The sequence below is a fragment of the Canis lupus genome, chromosome 37 (genome assembly GCF_003254725.2).
Source record: "Canis lupus dingo isolate Sandy chromosome 37, ASM325472v2, whole genome shotgun sequence".
Classification (NCBI taxonomy): Eukaryota; Metazoa; Chordata; class Mammalia; order Carnivora; family Canidae; genus Canis; species Canis lupus.
The window spans coordinates 19,084,130-19,108,430 of record NC_064279.1 but is presented as its reverse complement, the minus strand read 5'-3'; the positions used below and the strand labels follow the sequence as shown (position 1 = coordinate 19,108,430).

The window sequence follows — 24,301 nt, the reverse complement described above, 5'->3', positions numbered from 1 at the left end:
TAACATGCTTTTTCTGCTCCTTGGAGCACTTGGTCACAAAAACTGAGGTAGTCATTTTCACTCTTTCTGGATCTTCACTATCCCATTTTGTGTTGGGATTGCATTTCCCTGTTTTTTTTGTTGTTGTTGTTGTTGTTGTTTTAAGATTTTATTTATTTATTCAGGAGAGACACAGAGAGAGGCAGAGACATAGGCAGAGGGAGAAGCAGGCTCAATGCAGAGAGCCCGATGTGGGACTCGATCCCAGGACCCTGGGATCATGACCTGAGCCAAAGGCAGACGCTCAACCACTGAGCCACACAGGTGTCCCTTCCCTTGTCCCTTGTGATTAGGAGTAGACAGGTCATTGCTTGTGTGACTAGTTCTGGGCAATGACGTGTAAACAAAAGTGGCTTGTATCACTTCCATGTTAGCACACATCATTGTTAATGTGGTACTCTCTAGAGATTTCTATCCCAGTGGCAATGTTCAAGATGGTGGATGTTCCATTACCCTGGATCCCTAAGGGGATTTAATGTATATTTCCTTTCATGATTGATAAGATATCATCTTTGGCTCCAAATTGGGAAATATCTTGATAAAACAATGGGCTTTTAAAAAAATATGACTTCAGTAGCTAAACGACAATTTCAATTATATATAGAAACATTTGAACTTGGAAAATTTTCTAAAAGTCAAGATATTTGGTCTTCTGCAGCTCTTGCTATAAACACAAATGGACAAGACTGTTCTGAGTGCATTGAACAAGAGTCAGGGCTTCAAGATTTCAGCAAGCACAGTTCATTTTAAAAAGAGAGAATTTTTTCTAAGTGCTTTATAAAAACTCAAACCTGTTGAGTGGTCTTAAATTATGCAGTTTATAGCTGATATTCGAGACAGCACATCAACATTTACTCTCAAAAGTTGTTTAGTCAGCCTCAAAAAAACAGCTTAAAAAATCACAGGTTAATAGTTAACAGACTCCCTAGAGTAAAAAAAGAAATACGAAATATAGACATAGGAAATATAGTTTAAGGTCTCTTGGCTATAACTCTCACATTTAAGAAAAGCTTAATTAAGGAAATGACCACATCATTAAATAACAATAGCTCCTGCTTCTAGGCCCCTGGCTTCAGGGATTTCCCAGAATTTGACATATTTTTGAGTCAAGAAACTACCGTGAATGATATCAAGGGCAATAATTATTTTGTTTAGTTTGAAGAAATCAATGTACTTGACATTGACAGAACTATGTGTATGTATATATGTACGTGTGTATGGATAAATGTATATTGTACTTACAAATTAAGAGATGCTAGATAGATGGATGAATAAATTGATCTCCCCATGACAATTTGATTGTCCAGACATAGCAGATGCGTTTTCTAAAGAGTAGATCCTTTTATTCTCATTTTATAAAAATGAAAACAGAAAAAAAAAATTTGCCTAAGATCAAACAATGAAGTAAATGTCCCTACGTGGATTTGAACTAAAATCTGTCTCCAAAGTATAATGGTAGCTGTCAGGGGCTGAAAGAAGGGGTTGATGAAGAGTTATTGGTTAATGGGTACAGAGTTTCAGTTTTTCAAGATGATGAGTTCTGGAGATGGATATTGGGGATGGGTTGCATAACAATGTGAATGCACTTAATGCCACTGAAGTGTACACTCAGAAATGATTGAAATGATGAATTATATGCTCTGTATATTTCATCATGACTTAAATAAATACAAAAAGAGACAACACACAAATCTCCCTCTAATTCTAGTGATTTTCCACTAGATTCCACAGAGCACCACTAACAAATTTAGCTTGCCTCTGATTCCATGATATCTAAATAGAAAAAAAAAAGGGATTGCCTAGTCTATGCCCCCTCATGCATGAGAATGACACTTTGCTCTTGTATTTGATGGTAATAACCAGATCTGAACACACACACACACACACACACACACGGTGTGATGAGGTAGGCAGTTTTAGAGAGCACCAGGTTCCTATTTGCATGCCACCTTTGTAATTCCTTTTTACTGAGACATGGAATGGAAACATACACTTTGTATTGAAAGTATCATCAGATTAATAAAGATGGCAAATAAAGAGATAGAAGGAGAAAGGCACACATCCCTAACTTAACATAAAGACTGACATACCCCTGATGCATAGACCATTCTGGCTGAAAGAGAATGTTGACATCATTTAGTCCATTCCAAAAGAACCCTCTGAGTTCTGTCATCAAATACATGTAGAGAAATACTTGCATAATTTACTCACCTTTCATCTCTTGGAGATTCATATTAAAAATTACATAGCCAAATATTTGGGAAAATGCTCTTGACAAAAACAAAAATGCAAAGCATGTTAAACTGGCACTTTCCCAACTTTCTTTTCTTTTTCTTTTTAAATAAATGTTTACAAAGCTCCAGGTAGCCCAGTTATAAAATGCTTTCTAGTAGAATCCTCACACTTTCTAGATGAGATTAATTGACAGAGGTTTCCTGTTGTTCAAGGCAAAATATTCATTTACACTAGAATCTAATTTCCTAAGTTACAATCCATGTTATTTTTATTGGACAACACATAATCTTATGTTTTATGCCTGATGGCAGAAAAATCTAATTTTAGCAGGATTTAAGGTAAATGCAGAGAATTTGTGTTTTCACTTTCAAAAAAGTATATAATATACTTAACTGCTGTTTTACAGGATACATATCAAATAGTAACTTGTAATATTTTTTTCACTGGCAAAGATGTCTCTATACACTCTTATTTTCATTAAAATCATTAATAGAATGATCACTAGACACTCAAGAACATCATAAAATCACTAGTCCTTTTCCAGAAAGTTTCATTTTCACTAGCCTATAACAAAGTTTAAAAGATTCAATTTGTATTAATTATTAGTAAGATCATTAATTATTATTTTTAAAGTTTTTATTTATTCATGAGAGACAGAGAGACAGATCATTATTAATATCAATTATAAAATTACTGATTTCAATTTTCATTTACTTTTACAGTATGCTACACTAAAAAGTCATAACAATTGTCAAAGGGTAAGCAGGCTTTCTTTAAGAAAGACTTTGCAAAATAGGTCAACTCTCCCCTCTGTGGGATGCTTTCTTATGGTAAAAAAAATAATAATAACAAATGTGTATAGTATAAAAAATGTAAACCTTTCTTGAATTACATAGCTCCACTGTTGTATAATACTAAGGCAGTAATTTCTGTTGGCACCTTGGTTTGGAGTTTTTCATACTGTTTTTCTGCCCTTAAATATATACATAAAGACATGCATTTTTGTGTTTATTCATGTTTTATACATACTTTTACATTTTAATGTATTTTATACATATACTTATCTATATATATTTTCTGCAATCTGTTTTTTAAATTATTTTGAAATAATCATAGATTCATTTACTTTTTAGTTTTTTATTGTTATTGTTTTTTGGCTTAAAACAATAGAAATTTATTCTCTCATAGTTCTGGAGTGTAAAAGTCAAATTATGGTGATGGCAGGGCCATGCTCCCTCTGAAATCTGTAAAAGAGAATCTTTGTTTGCCTCTTCTAACTCCCAGTGTTTGCTAGCAATCTTTGGTGTTCCTTGGCTTATGGATGCTCACTCCAATCTCTGTCTTTTGTCCACGGTTTGTGTGTTTCTTCCCTGTGTGTCTCCATCTCCATGTTCCTTCTTCTTTTTTAGAAGTCTACCAGTCATACTGGATTAAGGTTCACAGTAATAACTTCATTTTTAAAAATTTATTTTGTTTTTAGATTTATTTTTTAAAGATTTTATTTATTTACTTGAAAGAGAGAGAGAGAGAGCAAGAGAGAGAGCAAGCAAACATGAGCAGTGGGAGGAGCAACGGGAGAGAGAGAAGCAGATTCCCCCTGCTGAGTTGGGAGCTGGATGCAGGACCTGAGAAAACCCAGAAACCCAGGATCATGACCTGAGCCAAAGGCAGATGCTTAACCAACTGAGCCACCCCAGCACCCCAACATCTTTTTTTTTTTAAATTAGAATATAGTTGACACAGAATATTATATTAGTTTCAGTTACACAATATAGTGATTTGATGAATCTATACACTATGCTGGGCTCGTCACAAGTGGAGCTCCCATCTGCCCCCATACAACACTGTTACAGTACCACTGACTATTTTCTATGCTGTACCTTTCATCCCTGTGATGCACTCTTTCCATAATCGGAAGTCTGTATCTCCACTCCCCTTCACCCATTTTGCCCATCCCTCTACCCCCAACCCCTCTGGCAACCATGTCACAAATGGCAAGATCTCATCATTTTTTTTTGGCTGGGTAACACTCTAGAATGTGTGTGTGTATGTGTGTGAACCATATCTTCTTTATCCATTCATCTATTGGCAGACACTTGAGTTGCTTCTGCATCTTGGCTATTGCAAATAATGTTGCAATGAACACAGGATACATACATCTTTTTGAATTAGAAACAAACTACTTTTTAAATTTAACAGTGTGATTGGAGATTTTTCCTTAAATATATAAAATTCTACATCATCCTTATAATAGCTGAATACTTGTTAATAATTGAATTGGCTATGATTTATTTAATTGTTTTCAGTCCTTCATGTGAGAAAGACCTGAGGAATAGCACCCCTGGTAGATTAAACCATGGATACAAGGGATTGCATGCCTTGAGCTGGTGAAGGGAATGGGACATTTTAGGAACTGACCAAAGGCCATGAGACAGAAAGTAAAATACCATAAGGAGCAGAGAGGTATAAGATGAGAAGGGGAGCTGAAGCAGGGGACAGATCACACAGAGCCTTGGAGACCTTGGCAACAAATTATTCTAAGGGCAATGGGAAACCATTCAAGAATTTTAATCAGTACTGCAGCATAATCTCCTATGAACTATTTAATACATAGATATGGCTTGAACATGAAGAATAGACTGGAGGGGGGCAGGGGTAAAAGAGGAACACAAGTTTAGAAGGTATTCCTGTGACTCAAGCAATGGATGATGGATTACACTCAGGTGATAGTAGTAGAGACGTTCACAGATCAGACACATGTGCTTTGAAGGCACAACTGGTATAAATAGATTAAATGCGGGGGACCAGAAAAGGTAAAGGTCAAGAATCATTCCCGGTTTCTAACATAAGTAATGGTGGCAATAGTGCCATTTATTTGAAATATAGAAACAGTGGGAATTATTAGTTTGTGTGAATGGAATGGATGTGTCTTGTGTTCAGTGTACAAATTTGGAAGTTCCTCTGGTACATTCAAATAGGCAAGTTAGTTGTGTATATAAATTTAGAGCTCAGAAAAAAAGTCTGGGTAAGAAATATAAATCTGAGTCACTAGCATATAAATGATTCTGAAAGTCACAGAAATGAATGAGATCACCTAGCCAGAATATCATAAAAAAAGGAAAATGCAGCCCAGAACTGAGCTTAGAGTAATCTTAATGTGGTTAGTTAAGTAAGGAAGACAGCAAAGGAAACTTAGAAGGAGAAAGGTAATAGGAATAAAAAATAAGAAAGCATGCTATCTTTGAGAGAGGGAAATGAGAGAGGGAATGTTTCAAGGAGGAAATAGTGATTTGTGTGAATCATTGCTGAAAATCTAGCAGGTTGATGTCAGAAAGCATTCACTGAATTTGTAGGTCGTTAGTGATTTTAACAACGGTGTTAGTTGAGATATGGGCATGGATACCAACAGAAAAGAAGATTAAGAGAAAATGAGAAAGAAAGAAATGGAAATTGTGTGTGTGTGTGTGTGTGTGTGTGTGTGTGTGTATGTGGGTTTCTCATTTTAAGAAAGAGCCTAGAACTGCACCTGAAGGGGGAATTTTTTTTTTAAGTTAGGAAATGTGCTAGAACACATGTTTATGATGATAGAAGTGTTATAGAGTGAGAAGGGGTAAGGATTGATGTTGGAAAGAGAGAAGATGTCTCAGGAAATAGTCTTTTGGTAAGTTAGAAGGAAAGGCATCAAAATAGGATGGCCATGCATTCTGGTTTCCCTGGAATTGTTCCAGCTTCTACTTGCTGAACTATTATTAATAACGTTCCCCACCCAACTCCCGCTATGCAATTGGAGAAATCAGTTTCCTCTGGTATGCAAGGAGAAAACGGGTAAAGGAGAAGATAAAAGCATAGATTTCATGGTGGGGAATCATGGTTTTTGATGTTGGGAAATGATGTCTCAATCATAAGACATATAACAAAAGCTGAACTTGAGGTCTGATGCCTAAGAATCTTTCCTTCATAACATCCTACCCTGTAGAAATCTGTGGACTTTATGGATTCTTAGTCTGAAAACCAGTGTAAGCATGCAAAACACAGCCACATAACCAATAGAGCCCCTGGTTATGGTGACCAGAGAAAAATGATCACTCTCTGTGTTCTGGCCCTGGTGAAGTTTCCAAACATTGTGGCAGGCAAAGACAAAAGATTCTAGAGAAATAGATACTCCAATGATTCTATTGTTTTGTAATCTCCCAGGAGTTCAATCCTCAGTGCTAGTCAAACCTATACCCTGAAGTTTGAATATGTTTTTTCCAGAACACTTTTCATAGTGGTGCTTACTAATGAGACTTCACGTGACCCATGTGGGCTCTTATGAGTATATCTCCATTGATGCATAGACAGTGTAGAGGATACTTTTCCTACATTCAGCCTACCTTCTTGCAAGTCTATCTTATATATGATATAGGGATATAATTTTATTCATAGCTGCTACTTTAATTTTTGTAATATGTAGTAATATCAGTGCACTAAGTAGAGCCATTTCCAATCCACTATACATAATAAATGTGTGCTTTATCAGATATAGTTTTGGGCCACTCCATGAGGAGTCCACAATGCATTCCCTCAACGGCATCCAAAAGATCACCAACTACCATGCTGCTACGTATGGCTCAGCTCAATAGCATAAGCAGCATTATCTTTTTCAGGCTGTCGTTTCCATTCATGAACAGTCAATCTCTAAACCACAATTGAGGACTTGGGAAAAATAGTTTTTCAAAATTGCCAAGTCTATGTGTTGCCTTAAGATAGAAAGGAGATGAAAGATAAAACAAACTATTAGGATATCTTGCTGATACATGTTCCAGTTATCTGTCGCCGTGTAACAAAACCACCCCAGAATATAGTGGGTTGATAGAATAAAGTGACAATTTATAGTCTTGTAGTTCTGTGAGTTGAAACAAGTGGTTCTCATTTTTGGTTTTTGAAGCAAAAGCTTTCATACAGCAGCCAGATCTGGAACTAACTAAAGGCTTGACTGGGCGAGCATGACTGAGACTGCTTATTTGCATGGTGGACCAGTTCTAAATTTCTTGACTCGGTCCCAAATTCTCCCTTTTTGCCTGCTCTGAGAAATTGGATCTGAGTCTTATAAATATTTTTTGTTTGCCGGCTAGCATTGAAGCTTTGTCAGTGGAAGTCACTGGAGAGACATTGCAGGAGGAATGGGTTTTGCTTCCATTTTCTGTGTGCTTGCTCAACAGGCTTATGTAGTGTGTCCAGCTCCTCCAACATCTGGCTCCTGTAATACATGGTGGTCAGCAGCACCCAGCAAAAGCAGCTGTGTCCAGCACATCTCTTGAGTAGTTTTTTAGCAGAGCACTTCTGGCAAGACATTTCCTTGTGAAGTTTTCCCTGGCTCCCTAGAGGACAGATTTCTGGCAATTTACAGAAATTCTCTGCCATTCAGTAATTGTACATTCTCCAACAAAGTGTGGAGGTCTCAAACCAGGCCAGGGTTGGGGGCGGGGGGGCGGGGAGAGGAGAGCTGGCTCTACTTTGGGCACTTTTCCCAAACCCTAGTGGTAATTATTATTACATATATCACACTGAATAGTCAATCTGCTATTGTATTATATGTTGTCTCTGATATACTTTCTATTTTCCTTGTTTCATACTAAATCAACCGCTCATATTGCCAATATTTTGTTATAATTTATAATTCTTTTAAAAATACTTTATTTATTTATTTGAGAGAGTGAGAGAATGAGTAGGGGAGGGGCAGAAGGAGAGAGTATTCAAGCAGATTCCCACTGAATGGGGAGCCCGCCGCAGGGCTTGATCTCATGACCCATGGGCTGAAATGAGACTTGGCTGCTTAACTGACTGAGCCTCCCAGGTGCCTCATAATTCATAATTCATTATGTTAAATTTTCCCTTTTCAAATGCTTGTATGTGTGTGTGTTTCCTCTCCTGATTGGCCAGAAATTGATGCTGCTTGTTTTTTTTTTTTTTTTTTTTTTTTTTTACTTGGGGGCTCAGTTGGGGTTACCAAAGACAGCCAGTACATGGTATCTTCATGTGTTTAGGTTTCTTGTGGCATGGTAACTGAGCTCTAGAAAAGAATATTCCAGGAAAACCAGGCAGGATATGCAATGCTTCTTATTAGCTAGCCGAGAAGTCCAAGAATATCACTTCAGCATTCTATTGACCAAGCAAATCACTAAGATGAGAGTTTCATCACATCGTGACAGAGTTTCAATGGTAAAGAAGTAGCAAAGAGTTGGTAGTCACCTCATTTGTATCTACTATTCCATCTGAGTTTACCTATGGTAGCTATTTGTTCAAGCATACATCAAGTTAATAAATTAGTTCATTCCCTTGTTGTTATTTGGTTCACGTTTCCTCTGATTCTTTAATGCATTCAATAATCTTCATCATGTATCTTCTTCAGGCCCAGTTTTGGAGAGACTTTTCCCAAAGTAAGGATCCCCCGTCATCCCTGACCTACCCTGAGTGAGCTTTTAAAAGTGTCAGGCAGGTGAAATTCCTGCATAATTAGACCCCAAACAATAAAGTGTACCACAAAGTGTTAAATTGAATGCAATAAAGTGTCCAATGCATAAAATTGCAGTGAGACCAAGAACAGATCCCGGGAGTCCTGACTTGCAGCCCAGTGTTTGATTTACCAAAAACAAAACAAAACAAAAAACGGTACCTAATTGAAAATAAAAGGTCTGGTCGCTGAAATATTTCAGAATGGGCATCCATCATTTTTGCATGTCAGAACCATGTCAAGAAGTCCCAGGAGAAATTTTTTTCTGTGGAAACATTGATTTTCTTGCCTTTGCTAAAAATTGTGTCACCATCTCAATCAACAAATACAAGAACTGTTGTGATTAGAAGCTTCTCTTGTAATCAACTGGCATCCAAGCCATGTCCATTTTTGGCAGACCATATTTTATTGACTTTATCATTTTTAGCTCAAAGGCCTGAAGGGACTAAGAACCACTATACTAGTTACAGCAATTTTAGAGATGCAGGAAAAGCAAACTGCAATGTATACCCAAACTGCAATGTATACCCAAAGACAAAATTCCAAGCATCAATAGGCATTTTTTTCACTAACAAAACTAGAATTAAAATGGGGGAGAAAGCTATTTAGTTTTGCTAAGGCCATTATTTTCTTTACATATATTTTAGAGAGTAATGAAATTCTAAGCAGCATTAGAGCTCTTTTCTCATATCAGTGATAAAAAGACTGGAAAAAATCCTATCATATGATCTGCGTCTAAGTGAGGAGATAAAAGTAAATTGTAAAATGAAAGCCTCACCTGAGACTCCTGCTAGAAATAAGGCTTCTCTGAATGAAGAGCAGGAAATCATCTTCTACTAAGGAAGCTACCTGAATTCCACTCAGGGAATTTGTTCTAGGAAACAGTTGTAAGAAAGACACATTAGCATTTAAAGAAGGCCTTTTGAGTCGGAGTGCAGAATGCTACCAAAGAATGATTAAATTTCTCTGCTATACATTTTTGTGAGTGTGGGTGATGAAGAAAAGAATTTCCCAATATACTAGAGTAGCACTGAACTCCCCAAATGTATCCTGAAACCTTGGCCAACTTCAGATTGCTACAAAATCTCTTTCTATCTCACTTCCTTCATCTCTCCCCACTCCCTACCTTCTGAGTATCTTAAAATACCAAATGCATTTAGAAACACTACAGCAGTCATTTATTATGTATTTCCCCCTCCATCATTAAGGGTGGTACAATTCTCAGAAATAAGCCTGAATTTTGGCTTCAAATAAGCATTCATTCAAATTCTAATTGAATTACTTCACTGAAACCAATTTGAAACAATTAGTTGCCGGAGCCAGTCGTAATCAGAGTTACATACACTGAATTTTCATGCAGGTCAGGATTTTGAATAGGTTGTACAATATAATAAAGAGGACTACATAAGAGGCATTACAAAAAATCAAATGTTTCCCCTTCTAAGCTGGTATTTATAGTGAATATGATTTCAAATATGATCAGATCTCGTGTGTGTGTGTGTGTGTGTGTGTGTGTGTGTGTGTTGGGAGCTGGAGTGTACAGCTGAAAGACGTTTGGATGGGCAGGAAGAAAAAGAATGGAATGAAAAAAAAGTCTGTGCGCTGTGCTTAAGGGAGAATGGAAGTGGTATGGTCAACTGAAAGCAAGAATGTGCCTGTGACAAAATGACATTTGTCAAGAGGCAATAAAACCTGGAGCAGGGAAGTGTTTCCATGATCCCACTGGAGTTTAACCATGGCTCGCTGAGAATATTGGAGTCATCCATGTTCTCAATCAGAATGGCTGCAGAACTAACCTGATGGTCTATTTTTACTTTGATAATGATAATAAAGAATGTCATCAACTCTTCCCTTCCTTCATTCTTTGGGCTCTCCAGTACTTGTTTGAGTAAGTTTTCTTAGCCGTATCAGTTCTTATAGGCCAAATTGACTCTGAGTATTGAGAGAATGAGAAGCCATTCTTTTTGTAAGAATTCAAATACGCAACTCTTCCTGACAAGAATAAGCTCTGAACTAGATATTGAAAGAGTTGAGAAGATGAAATATAAGAGGGCATTTTTAGAAAGGACGTTAAAAATGAGTGAAGATAGAAAACACAGGTCTTTTGTCAAACTATTAAGATAAATTAGCTCCTTTATTAAAGATTTTATTATTTTATTTTCAAATATCCCCTCATTTCCCAAACTTACCCTCTTCATTAGTAGAGCTACCTACATGGAATCAGTTTGCCTCTCGAATGGCTAGGATACTTAATGACCACATTTGAAAATAGTCTCCCTTCTTGCTCTTGCTTGTAGCCTCTGCATTCATCTTCACTGGGCCTGTCTGTCCGATAGCTCTAGATGTCTCTGAATTTATCCAGAAAGATGTAAATCTGATTGAGATAAAATCAGAGTTACTTATTATGGGCTTCAATGATATCCCACAATGATGAGGTGTCATAAGACGAAATTTTGTTGTCATAGAATTTTTCACCACTGTTACAGTCACATTTTTATAAAAATCCTATATTTTAGCTAGCTAATCCCATATGTAAGTGGAGAGAGAGATTGAGGGAGGGAGGGAAAGAAACACTCTCTTTAACATAGTGATTCCTTGAGACACTTTCTGTGAAATACATCTCTATGCATCTTCCATCATGTTTGCTGTTACCTGTGTAATATTCTTTTCCTTTTAACAAGTGGTCAAGTACTTCTTTGCTCTAGTAAGTTCCTTCCTTTAAATAAGCTTTGCTTTTTTTTAATAAAAATATGGCCATGTGTAATGCGTTTTGAGATTTTGCTGCATCATTTCTCTAATGTATTCTTTGGTTAAGACACTCCTGGACTTTCTGAGAATTGCACTTTTGAAAGAAACAACTGTCAACTAAAGGCTCCAACTGAAACTTTTCTGCCAGCAATGGGAATCGAATACAATCTAAGAAACATGATAAAGTCAAAAATAGTGGGAAATTACTGCTACAAACGTCACAGAGATTGCACAATCAGAGTGCTTTCTGTGAAACCCTCACATATAAAGATGTTTGCTAAAAGTCCAGAAAATGATGAGACAATGATTTGTGGGACACCCTCAGTACAGCTATTTTCAAGAATAACCTTATCGGCGAGCTTCACCCCTATGTCTCCTCATTCACTGGTTGTGGCTTTTCCTTCCTTCAGACTCAAAAGTGAAAAGAGAAAGCCAACTCAAAATTCCAACTGTTCAAGGCTCAAGATCATGAAAATGCACTGAGTCAGCAATTAGTAAACAGATTATGTAAATACAACTCCTGAACCAAGTGCTGACATTCAGGTACCGAAGCTTACCTAGCCTTGGGCTCTTCAATTAATTGCAGCAAACTGAAAGGTAGCCTGCTAAAACTTCTCATTTCAGAGTGCCTCATTGGTTTATCCAGAGACGATATTAACTTGTCCATGAAATTATTTATGTCACTCCATTGAAAATGTTTGTGTCACTCCGTATGGCCTGGCCAAAAAAAAAAAAAAAAAAGAGAGAGAGAGAGAGAGAGAGAAAGGAAAGGAAAAAAAGTGGAAAAAAGAATAGCCTTTCATTGAAACATTAATATCAGAGGCTCCCTACAGACAGCATAAAAGCAGTCGGCTTTTTAAAGGCAATTTAAAGGTGACCTGTTCTTAAAACACTTTCTTTGCACATTTCATACAGATTTCTGCCATTTCAGGAGTTACTTTTTCTGGGGTTATAGTATTCAGCTGTGACTCTGTGTCATCTGGAGCATGCAAATCTCTTCCCTTAACACTATTTTCGGTCCATGAATAATTATAAATCATCCACCAGGAACCTGCACCATGCCTGCATCATAGGAAAGAAAGACATTGTTTTACACCATTAAGAGCCCTCACTTTTTCTCTTTGAAATCCTAGAAGATTCTATATTAAGGATGGAAAACATATTCCTTAGCTACAGAAGAAAGCCCTATTTCTTAACAAATGATGATTTATCATTTTTGAACAGAAAGCTGCATTAGCAAACCAATGAAAATGGCTAAGAGTGTAACCACTTTGCCTGGCAATTATATATGTGACAGATTCATTTATCTACCTGTATAGAGCCTTAATTTACGCCGGCACTTAACAGCTAATTGTTGAAGTGCACTTTTCTGCAATAATAATGGAATTTTTAGAGTATCCCAAAACAGAAAACACTTTTAAATAAACACCTATGCTATTAATTATCCGATCAAAACAGCACTGAAAAATGCCAGAGAAAAGAGATAACAGAAATAAAAGAGGTAAAATACCATTTGTGTAAGGAAATTAAAACGTCAATTATTGAATGAGTAAATGATATCATCATGTTATTTCTGGACCAATGGATAATGAAGTTTACCAACAAACACCCTTGCAAGAAACTTCTTAAAAAGTCTTTATAACAATGGTATTATTTTTCTGGCTCATATTAATTCAAGATTAAAACATTACTAAAATCTTTAAATACAAACCAAACCTTATCAGCATTTTCAATATTCTATATTCTTCTTTAGATTTCTATGTACATTTTCTATATATACTTTTTCCATATATTTTATGTTTTTTTTTTCTGTTACTCAATGAAACTCTCTTACATAAATAGATGAATGATAAGAAAGGTATTCCATCAATATTAGCAGCTTTTATGCTGCTTGCCTGGTGAACATAAAATATGGGGCAAGAATTTTATAAATTCTAAAATTGTTTATGTATCAAGTCAGTAAAAATTATAATCAGAAGAATTTGAATAAGATAAATATTTAGAAGTTTTTCATCATATTCAGAAGCTTCATTATGAATTTTAAATAACACATTCCCTGGGTATTTAACGAATACCTTGGAAGAAGAAGAGGGATTCCCAAGGTGATAAAGGATGGTCATGGGGTGCCTGGGTGGCTCAGTTGGTTAAGTGTCTGTTGTGGCCTCAGGTCATGATCTCGGGGTCCTCTGATCAAACCCCAGCTGAGCAGGGAGCCTGCTTCTCCCTAACCCCCCCACCCCTGGTCTTGCTTTTTCTCACTCTTTCTCTCACTCTCTCTTTCTTGAATAAATAAATAAAATCTTAAAAAAAGGAAAAGGGAAAGAGTGGTCTGAAAAACCTGCGGCCAGACAACGTTGAACATGAATGCTGACTTCAACTTACTTTCTGAGTAGCCATAGGCAAATAACTTAAACTCCACAAGCTTCAATTTCCTCAACTCTAAAAAGAAGTTAATAATGCTTTCCTCAAAAGTTATGTGAATGTGTGTGTATGTGTGTGTCTGTGTGTCTGTGAGAGAGAGAGAGAGAGAAATAGAGGGATGAGCTCTAATACTGCAAACCACCCATTACAGTCTCACCTGCTGCTCAATACAGACAATAACCATGGCCTCCCCCTACCACGTCCCTCAGATTTCCTTCCTTTAAGATTATCAAGAATTCAAGCAACAGATAGAAAATGAAACCTATGAGCCAGGAGTCTATTAAGTGTTACAAAGATTAATAAACCATTAAACACACCATCATTTCTGTACACAAAAGACCCTCAAATTTTGTCCCCTGCTCGTTTACCTTTTTCTTTTTTTTTTTTTAATAAAATAATTTTTATTGGTGTTCAATTTACCAACATACAGAATAACACCCAGTGCTCATCCCATCAAGTGTCCCCCTCAGTGCCCGTCACCCACTCACCCCAACTTTTAAATTGGGTTTACTTTTACTAGAAACTAATACAGTTCTCATACAATTATTATCACTGTTCTACTTAAAATCCCTTCATGTGCCCTGGTAGTATGGGCATCATACTCTAATGAACACCCTAATGGAATGTAATGTGTATAAATTATCTTTCCAGAAGACAAAGTTCATTTTTATGTTTGACTATCTCCCTTGTGAATGTACATACCATACACGTGAATGTATTATGTGTGAGCAGACCTTGTGTTCTCTCTGTCATTGAAAAGATTTAAATGGTTATGGGATAAATTCAGATTTGTTCAAATAGAAATAGTTACAACATTAAAGGGTCATCCCATAACTGGCCTTGTACCCTAACATTGTTTTTCTGCATGGGAATGTGGTCACATAGGTGTCCTTGCCCATTGTTCTAGATCATAGTTCTAGAGATTACTTCTTTCTGAGCTTTAAGGAAAGTGATATCTTTGTTATTTAACCCCTTTCTTATTTTTATTTTTTTTTCCCTCCTTCTTTGCTACCACTTCTGAATGTACTTTCCCCACATCTTTCCAAACTGTCAATTACTCCTACTGTTTTGCCTGTCAGTGAGGAAGAAGTGGCCTCACTGCTTCTTCAAATACTTGAGGTCCTCTTCTCTTGATCTAGTGCTTTACAAGCACAGTCTCCACACTACCATTCAGTTGTTGCCTTTGTGAGTCATGCTTCACTCTGATCCCTCCTCCTCTAGGGGCAGATGGATGTACCAAATGCCCCAAGGATCAGAGATGCATTTTTCTTGCCCAGAGCCATTATATCAAAAGCAGAATCCAAAGCCATATCTAAGGAAGACAGAGAGAAACTGTGAATGGCCCACTTGGGGATTTAAAAGAGCACTAAATTTTCCTGCTCTTGAATATACCTCTTTCCCTAAAGCAAGCTTTTAATATGGGTCCCAAGAACGCAATAGATTTGTATATCCATAGAGACTAAGCTCTCTTATTGATTTTTTCTACCATCTTTTGATCTATAATATGCATATTTACTAAATTGTTCTTAGGTTTTAAATCAGGATATTCAAACTAGATAGAACTTTATATGTCATCTGAAATACATGCTCATTGTACAGTTTTAATTTTACTGTGAGGAGACTGAGCTCAAAGAGATAAGAGAGAAAGAAGCTAATATTTTTTAAATACCTAATTTGTATAAAGCATTAGAAGTATGACTTATAGAAACCTTCATTTTACAGATAAGAAAACTCAGGTTAGGGCACCTGGGTGGCTCAGTCAGTTAAGAATCTGCCTTCAGCACAGGTCATGATCTCAGTGTCCTGGAATGGAGCCCATGTTGGGTGCCCTGCTCAGTGGGGAGTCTGCTTCTCCCTCTCCCTCTGCCTGTCCCCCTGCTCGTGCACAAGCTCTCTCTTTCTTTCTCAAATAAATAAAATCTTAAAAAAAAAGAAAAGAAAAGAAAACCAAAGTTCATAGATAGAGCTTCTGGGACATCTCTAAAGTCATACAACTTAAACCAATAAATACAAGAATTGGAATTGCACAGAGTGATATTCAAGTATTTTTGAGATTGCCTTTTGACATAGGAGAAATTTGCTAACTAGACAAGTAAACATGACTTGTCCTCATACTCTAACTAGTTATGTTAAGAGATAAAATCCATAAATTCAATCTGCTCTTCTCCATTGCAGAACATGCCAAAGTGCCTGAAACTTTTTTTTTTTTTTCTGAAACTTTTAATCCGGAAATAATTCAAAAGCCACAATCACCATACTATAAACTCTAATAAATCTCTTTATTTTTTTTCTTTTCGGGATTTTCTTTACTTGATTTATTTTATACAAGTTTTAGAGCATAATTTTTCAATGTTAATTTGTTTTTAGGTTTTGTAAAAAGGATTACTTAAAAATTCAATTACGACTAACTTTTATTAGACCTTGAGTTTTCGACATGAAGAAAGCTACAAAATATGCTAATTTTGGGGATCGATGGTCCTTATATATCTTTTGTTGAGGCTAGAAACATATTACAATTGTCTAGACAAAAATGACTATTAATGAGGTATTTACATACATTCCACTAACTTATTTTTTTTTTAATTTAAATAGCTCTAAGTAACAAAAGTCTTTTTAAAATGAATTCTATTGCAATGGAGAATTTTGAGGATTTTTATTTCTGATTTTCTGTTTATCCAATGTCTTATAGATTTATTTGAGGAATAAATGAGAATATGTAAAGCTTTTAACACATTGGCATGTCTATGGTGCTCAGGAAAGTTTGGTTTCATTCATTTATTGGCTTACAAAATATCCAGGATACCAAATTATGATAACACAATTTATTAAAAGTGAAATAAATGTAAAAATCAAGCCATACAAAAGAACAAAGCTGTCTGCATCATTATCTCACTTCATATGCAACAATTAAGTCAAGGGGCACCTGGGTGGCTCAGTGGTTAAGCATCTGCCTTTGGCTCAGGTCATCATCCCAGGGTCCTGGGATTGAGTCCTGCATTAGGTTCCCCACAGGGAGCCTGCTTCTCCCTCTGCCTGTGTCTCTGCCCCTCTCTCTGTGTCTCTTGTGAATAAATAAATATTTTTAAAAATTAAGTCAAAATGGATCAAATACCAAACTGTAAGAGCTAAAACGATAAAGAAGTTATGGGAAGAAGCAAACAAAAACAAATCTCCATGATCTTGAATTTGGCAATGTCACTGTTAAGTACAAACAGCAAAAACCCAAATAGATAAATTGGATCAAAATTTAAAACTGTGTATATTAAAAGGCACTATCATAAGAGAAAAAGGATAACTCACAGAAAGAAAATCGTTTACAAATCATATATCTGAGAACATGATTTACAAATAATATACCATAAGACTGTAGTATCCAGAATATATAAAAACTTATAATTCATCAACAAAAATATAAGCAATCCTATTTTAAAATGGGCATAGGATTTGAATATATATTTCCCCCCAAAAAATGATATACAAATTGCCAAGCATGTGTCAAAATGCTCAATGTCACTAGTCATTAAGGAAGTGCAAATCAAAATCACAATGAGATGGATGCTACATCCACTAGGATGACTATAAACAAACAAAACAAAAGCAGGAAAAAATAAATATTGACAAAGTTTTGGAGAAACTGAAACCTACCTAACATTGTTGGTGGGAATGTGAAATGGTGTAGCCACCGTAGAAAAACAATTTGACAGTCCCTCAATAAGTTAAGCATGGAATTACCATATGACCCAACAATTCTACTTCTAGGTATATACCTCTAAGAATAAAAAATTTAAAAAAAAAAAGGAAAAGAAAAGAAGAGAAAAACAATCGTAAAGAAAAGATTTGTATACATACATTGAGAGCGCAATATTCAGGATAGCCAAAAGGTAGAAATAACTCCTATGTCCCTCAACTGACAAATGGATGAACAAAATCTGGCATCTATGTACAATGGAACATTATACAGGCTCCAACAAACTATAGCATCAACACATGCTACAACGTGGATAAACTTTGGAAAGATTGTGCTAAGTAAGAGAAGGGATCAAACGCCACATATTGTATGATTCCATTTACTTGAAATCTCCAGAATAAATAAATGCATGGGAACGGAACACAAATCAGTGGTTGCCCGAGGCTGGGGGAGAGGGAATGAGGATCACTGTTTAATGGGTACAAGTTCTTCCTTTGAGCTGATGAATATGTTCTGGAAATAAATCGTGGTGATGGTTGCATGACATTGTGAATGTATTAACCACCATCGAATTCTACACTTTAGAATAGTTAAAATTATATATTTTATGTTTTGTATTTTACCGCAATTTTAAAGCACACACACATGCACCTCTTTATGTATGTAATATACATGATATAAATTATATATACTTTCTGTGTGCATATGTGTGTGAATGCAATCCCCTATGATAGTTACTGATAATTTGATAAGGCTATTTTATCATAACAGTTCATTATTTCTCCATTTAATTGATGACATGCTGTGATTACTGACCTTTCCAGTATAGCTAATCTAAGGATTCAGTTATGAGTTATAACGTCCTGTTAATACACTTATTTACATTTAAATACATGTCACAGCTAAGTACCAAAGGCAACAGCAGAGTTTTGAGAATTTTTTTTAATTTTTAAATAAATACTTATTCCTGCCATTTTATTAATAGAGACATACAAAAAGGAATATTGATAAATTGAATATCCACAAATAAAACTTTGTTTTCATCTATTCCTCACCTGATATTTTTCCTCAGGTAGTTTTACCAAATATTATCTGCTAATATTCTGTTAGGAGTCAAACGCATGCAACATAGTACCCTATTTTAAAATATGTGAGTATATTTTATACCATAAAAGCACAGCTCATGACTGTAGTTTTATTAACTTAATCTTAAACAGGTATATAGGGAAAATCTGTAAATGCATTGCTTTTGACACTCATCCAGCTAGATATTTTTATTATTAGATTAAGAAAAAATAAAAGCAGTGCATGCTTAAAAATATCTTAAATACAGAAGTGTTTGTAGTAAAAAAATAAAATAAAATGATGTAATGAGCACTGAGTATTATATAAGCCTGATGAATCACTGACCTCTACTTCTGAAACTAATAATACATTATATGTTAATTAATTTAATGTAAATAAAAATAAATTAAAAATTTAATAATTTAAAATAAAACATTTTTAAAATAAAATGTACTTCCATAAATATACACCCATCCACATGTAATATTTTTAAGCAATCATTGTAATAATGATGAATATCTATCATTTATTACGAACCAAGCACTGTTCTAAGAACTTAATATAACTATCTGACTTAATCTTTATAACAATTCTATGAAGTACTTAGCATTATTTTCACTTAATTTACAGGCAAATAGAGTCAAAGGAAAGTCATGATACAAACAAATTTCTGAAAACTGCTGTTTTTTTGGACTCAATTATATTTCAATATTATTATTCCAAGTAGTATACCAATAGCTATTTTCACTATGTTTGGCAAAGGTTGTTAGACATTCACCAGTATCAAAAATCCCTTTGTTTAAAGTAATACAAATTTTAATTGCTCAACTGACCATCAAGAATATTGACTACAAAAAAAAAAAAAAAAAAAAGAATATTGACTACACTCTTGGCCATGTGACTAACTTCTGACCAGGAAGATGTGAACAGACATATTTTCCTGTAGCTTCTAGATCATTCCTAAGACAAGCTTTGATCCCTTACCCTTTTTCCTCTTCACACATTACTCCAGTCTACGTATGGAATGTAGTTATTTCCAAGCCAAACCATGAGGGTGAGAGGCAACACCATGTGGATAATGGCAGTGAAATAGATAGAGTTTGTCACACTGGGCAATTAATAATTGATATATTGATATATATGTAGCAAATATGGCACATATATACACACACACACATATACATACACACATATATGACAGAGGAATCCATTTCTAACTTGTCCATCCATTCTAATTTTATTTTTGTTTCGTGTTCTTGCTTTTTTGTTTCCTTCTACTTGCAGTGGAATTCAATTTTAAACAATATGAAGGTATCAAACTTTTATTCAAGGGACATCTTGGTGGCTTAATTGGTTAAGCAGCTGACTTTGGATTTCAGGTCAGGTCATGATCTCAGGGTTCTGGGATTGAGCCCCACGTCAGGCTCTGCCCTCAGCAGGGAGTCTACTTTAGGTTTGCTCTCTCTCCCTCTGCCCCTTCACTCTCTCTCTAAAATAAATGAATAAATCCTTTTTAGGATTTATTCCTAAAGGCTCCTCATTAAAAAAACAAAAAACAAAAAACTTTATTCAACATTCTTCTGCTCCTGAATATGTTACCTTAAGTCTTCTTTTTTTCTGCTAGAACATACTTGGAGTGAATTTTTTTCACTTACATACTAATACAATAGAATTCTAGTAGTCTACTATTGCCATTATCTAGTGTTCCAGAATGGATTCTCAGAAGCGGAACTACTAGGGTAAACAGAGGGCAATTTTTAACAATGTAATAGGTCTGTTCTTTGAAAGGCAGTACCAGTTCCAACAGTATATGAGATAAATCCACTTCCCAGGCTTTATATATTTTTAAATTTTGTTTTCATTTCTGTGACTGACAGATAAAAATCTATTTTGTTTATTATTTTAAAATACTAAATACTAAATTAGAAACACTCAAATTACTTGTAAAAATTAAGATTTCCTATATTGATACACATTTTTATTTCTTACTCTATTTGCCTATTCACCTCTATGACTATTTTTATATGGAATTGCATTTTTTGAGATAAAGTTATTAAATTTTATTTTTTTACTTATGTGTGAAATTTTTATATTTTTAAGCTTTCTTTATATATCTCTTACCATGTTAATGTCTTGGATTTGTATTTGTATTTTTTTCCTTTATAGCTTTCTGTCAGGCTTAGTAGAAAGAGAATTATAATGTTCTCCTACATATCTCTCAGTACATTAAATTTATTTTTAAATGTAGACTTTATTGAATGGGGGGGGTAAAAGAGCAAGACTATGATCTATTTTTTCCCTTCATTAGGTAGACACTTACTCCAGCACAATTTAGTGACCAGTACCTTTGTCCCTACAGATTTAAAGACCTCACATATATCATTGTACAATGATTTATTACTCTGAACAACGCCATGTTTATGGATCCTTATAATATGTTTTGAAATCTAGTGAAAGAAAAAAAGCTTCTTCCTTGTGAATCTTCTCATTCCATTCTTTCTTGGTAATTCTTGAATAATAATAAAATGTAAATATATTAATTATTCTCCATGATCATCTACATTTTGTACTTTTCTTATTTTAAAAAAAAGTACATTAAAAATATCTCATTACAATCTATTAACTTCCAGAGTCCAGAACTTACTCCTCAGTCTTGGCTTATTGATCTTGTAGTTCTTACCATATGTAATTATTTTCCATAGATATGCCAAAATATATGTAAGAGAAGCCTCTCAATTTACTCCTTCATCTGGCCATGGTGGTTCTTACAAGAAGGGCCACAGTTTAAATAGAAAAGCATTTGATCCAAGGTTCTCCTCTTCTTTGACCTCTTCTCAATTTCCAGATCCACATCCTTCTAGAGAGACTATAGCAGGAACGAGGATCCTGGCCAACATCTCTGAAAAAAACTTTGGCTTTACATGGACACTCAATATCAGCACAATACTAATACTCAATACTAATACTAATATTAATACTAATACTTCATAATACTCAATAATAGAACAGTTTTTTCATATTATAATGAAAAAATAGCCCTCAGTTTCCTCCAACGGCCTGCCTTGCCACCCGCACGCTCTGCCACTGTCCCACAGAAATGCTTCAATTACCCGCAGTCCTCCACCAAATTAGGCCAGTGTCCAGAGCACTGGCTCTTCATCTCACTCGGGCCTATGCCAAGGATATAAAATTTGGTGCCGATGCCCAAGCCTTAATGCTTCAAGGTGTAGATCTTTTAGCCGATGCCATGGCCGTTACTATGGGGCCAAAGGGAAGAACAGTGATTATTGAACAGAGTTGGGGAAGTCCCAAAAGTAACAAAGGATGGTGTGACCGTAGCAAAGTCAATTGACTTAAAAGACAATACAAACTTGTTCAAGATGTTGCCAATAACACTAACGAAGAGGCTGGGGATGGTACCACTACTGCTACTGTCTTGGCACACTCTATTGCCAAGAAAGGCTTTGAGAAGATTAGCAACGGTGCTAATCCTGTGGAAAACAGGAGAGGTGTGAGGTTAGCTGTTAATGGTGTAATTGCTGAACTTAAGAAGCAGTCTAAACCTGTGACAACCCATGAAGAAATTTCTCAGGTTGCTACGATTTCTGCAAATGGAGACAAAGAAATTGGCAACATCATTTCTGATGCAATGAAAGGGTTGGAAGAAAGGGTGTCATCACAGTAAAGGATGGGAAAACACTGAATGATAAATTAGAAATTATTGAGGGCATGAAGTTTGAAGTTCGAGGTTATAATTCTCCATACTTTATTAATACATCGAAAGGTCAGAAATGTGAATTCCAAGATGCCTATGTTCTATAGAGTGAAAGGAAAATTTCTAGGATCCAGTCCATTTGTACCTGCTCTTGAAATTGCCAATGCTCACCATAAGCCCTCCGTCATAATTGCTGAAGATGTTGATAGAGAAGCTCTGAGTACACTTGTTTTAAATAGGCTAAAAGTTGGTCTTCAGGTTATGGCAGTCAAAGCTCCAGGTTTTGGTGACAATAGAAAGAACCAGCTTAAAGATAGGGCTATTGCTACCGGTGGTGCATTTAGGGAAGGATTGACTCTAAATCTCAAAGATGTTCAGCCTCACGACTTAGGAAAAGTTGGAGAGGTCATTGTGACCAAAGATGATGCTATGCTTTTAAAAGGAAAAGGTGACAAGGCTCAAATTGAAAAACATATTCAAGAAATCAGTGAGCAGTTAGATATCACAACTAGTGAATATGAAAAGGAAAAGCTGAATGAACGTCTGGCAAAACTCTCAGATGGAGTAGCTTCGTTGAAGGTTGGTGGGACAAGTGATGTTGAAGTGAATGGAAAGACAGTTACAGATGCCTTCAATGCCACAAGAGTTGCTGTTGTTCTGGGAGGGGGTTGTGCCCTGCTTCGGTGCATTCCAGCCTTGGATTCAATAACTCCAGCTAATGAAGATCAAAGAATCGGTATCGAAATTATTAAGAGAACACTCAAAATTCCTGCAATGACCATTGCTAAGAATGCAGGTGTTGAAAGATCATTAATAGTTGAGAAAATTATGCAGAGTTCCTCAGAAGTTGGTTATGATGCTATGCTTGGAGATTTTGTGAATATGGTGGAAAAAGGAATCATTGATCCAACTAAGGTGGTAAGAACTACTTTATTGGATGCTGCTGGAGTGGCCTCTCTGTTAAGTACAGCAGAAGTAGTCACCGAAATTCCTAAAGAAGAGAAGGACCCAGGAATGGGTGGAATGGGTGGAATGGGAGGTGGTATGGGAGGCGGCATGTTTTGATTCCTAGAATAGTGCTTTACCATTCTTAATGAACTGTGAGAGGAAGTTCAGGCTGTGTTCCTCAACCAAAACTTCAGAGAAGTCAGTTGAAGGAAATGACTGAAGAAAAGGCTGGCTGATGTTTAAGAAAATCACTATAACCATCAGTTACTGGTTTCAGTTGACAACATATAATGGTTTACTGCTGCCATTGTCCATGCCTACAGATAATTTTGCATTTCTGAATAAAAAGACATTTGTACATTCCTGATAACTGAGTGCAAGAGCCATGTACCAATGTACTACTTTCAACTTAAATCACTGAGGCATTTTTACTACTATTCTGTTAAAATCAGGATTTTAGTGTTTGCCATCACCAGATGAAAAGTCAAGAAGCCTTCCTGTGGAGAGTAAGAAAAATCGTTACAAAGTAGAAAAATATCCAATTATGTGACAACCTTTGTGTAATAAAAATTTGTTTAAAGTTAAAAAAAAAGAAAAAAGAATATCTGGGTTTCATTCCTGGTTCTGTCACTTGCTAGTTAAGTGAACTTGTAAATACTCAAGACTCCTTAGAGCTTCAGTTTACTTATCTATAAAATGAGAATGATAATGCCACTTTGTCAGGCTGAAAGTGTGCTAGATGAAACAAAAAGCATAATTGCCCACTGTAGTGCCGGGCATATGTCACACTCAATGGTTATAAACACTGATATTATTGTGCACTTCTTCCCAATTCTATGTCTCATATATAAGTTTGGACATAGAATCCCAGTACTAGTCTCCAGGAAAAATAAGTTAAACAATTTTATTATCACAATAAATAAAATATACATATAACATCTATAAGCTA

The 24,301-nt window shown here is 35.6% G+C and overlaps 1 long non-coding RNA gene and 1 pseudogene across 2 annotated transcripts in view; one reads left to right on the top strand and one right to left on the bottom strand.

The window, feature by feature from the left end:
• The window catches only part of LOC112656612 (uncharacterized), a 28,754-nt gene extending 8,387 nt beyond the window's left edge, over nt 1-20,367 (bottom strand). Inside the window, exons 1-3 of one of the 2 annotated variants that reach the window (XR_003134500.3) lie at nt 20,289-20,367; nt 10,957-11,141; nt 9,546-9,641 (exon numbers count right to left, since the gene is read on the bottom strand). This is a non-coding gene — a long non-coding RNA (uncharacterized LOC112656612). Of the gene's footprint in view, nt 1-9,545; nt 9,642-10,956; nt 11,142-12,072; nt 12,228-20,288 lie in introns of those variants that run through there. The other variant, XR_003134501.3, reaches the window with a different exon arrangement.
• A 1,419-nt stretch (nt 20,368-21,786) lies between these two features.
• On the top strand, nt 21,787-23,938 carry LOC112656456 (60 kDa heat shock protein, mitochondrial-like; annotated as a pseudogene).
• The last annotated feature ends 363 nt before the right edge of the window (nt 23,939-24,301 follow it).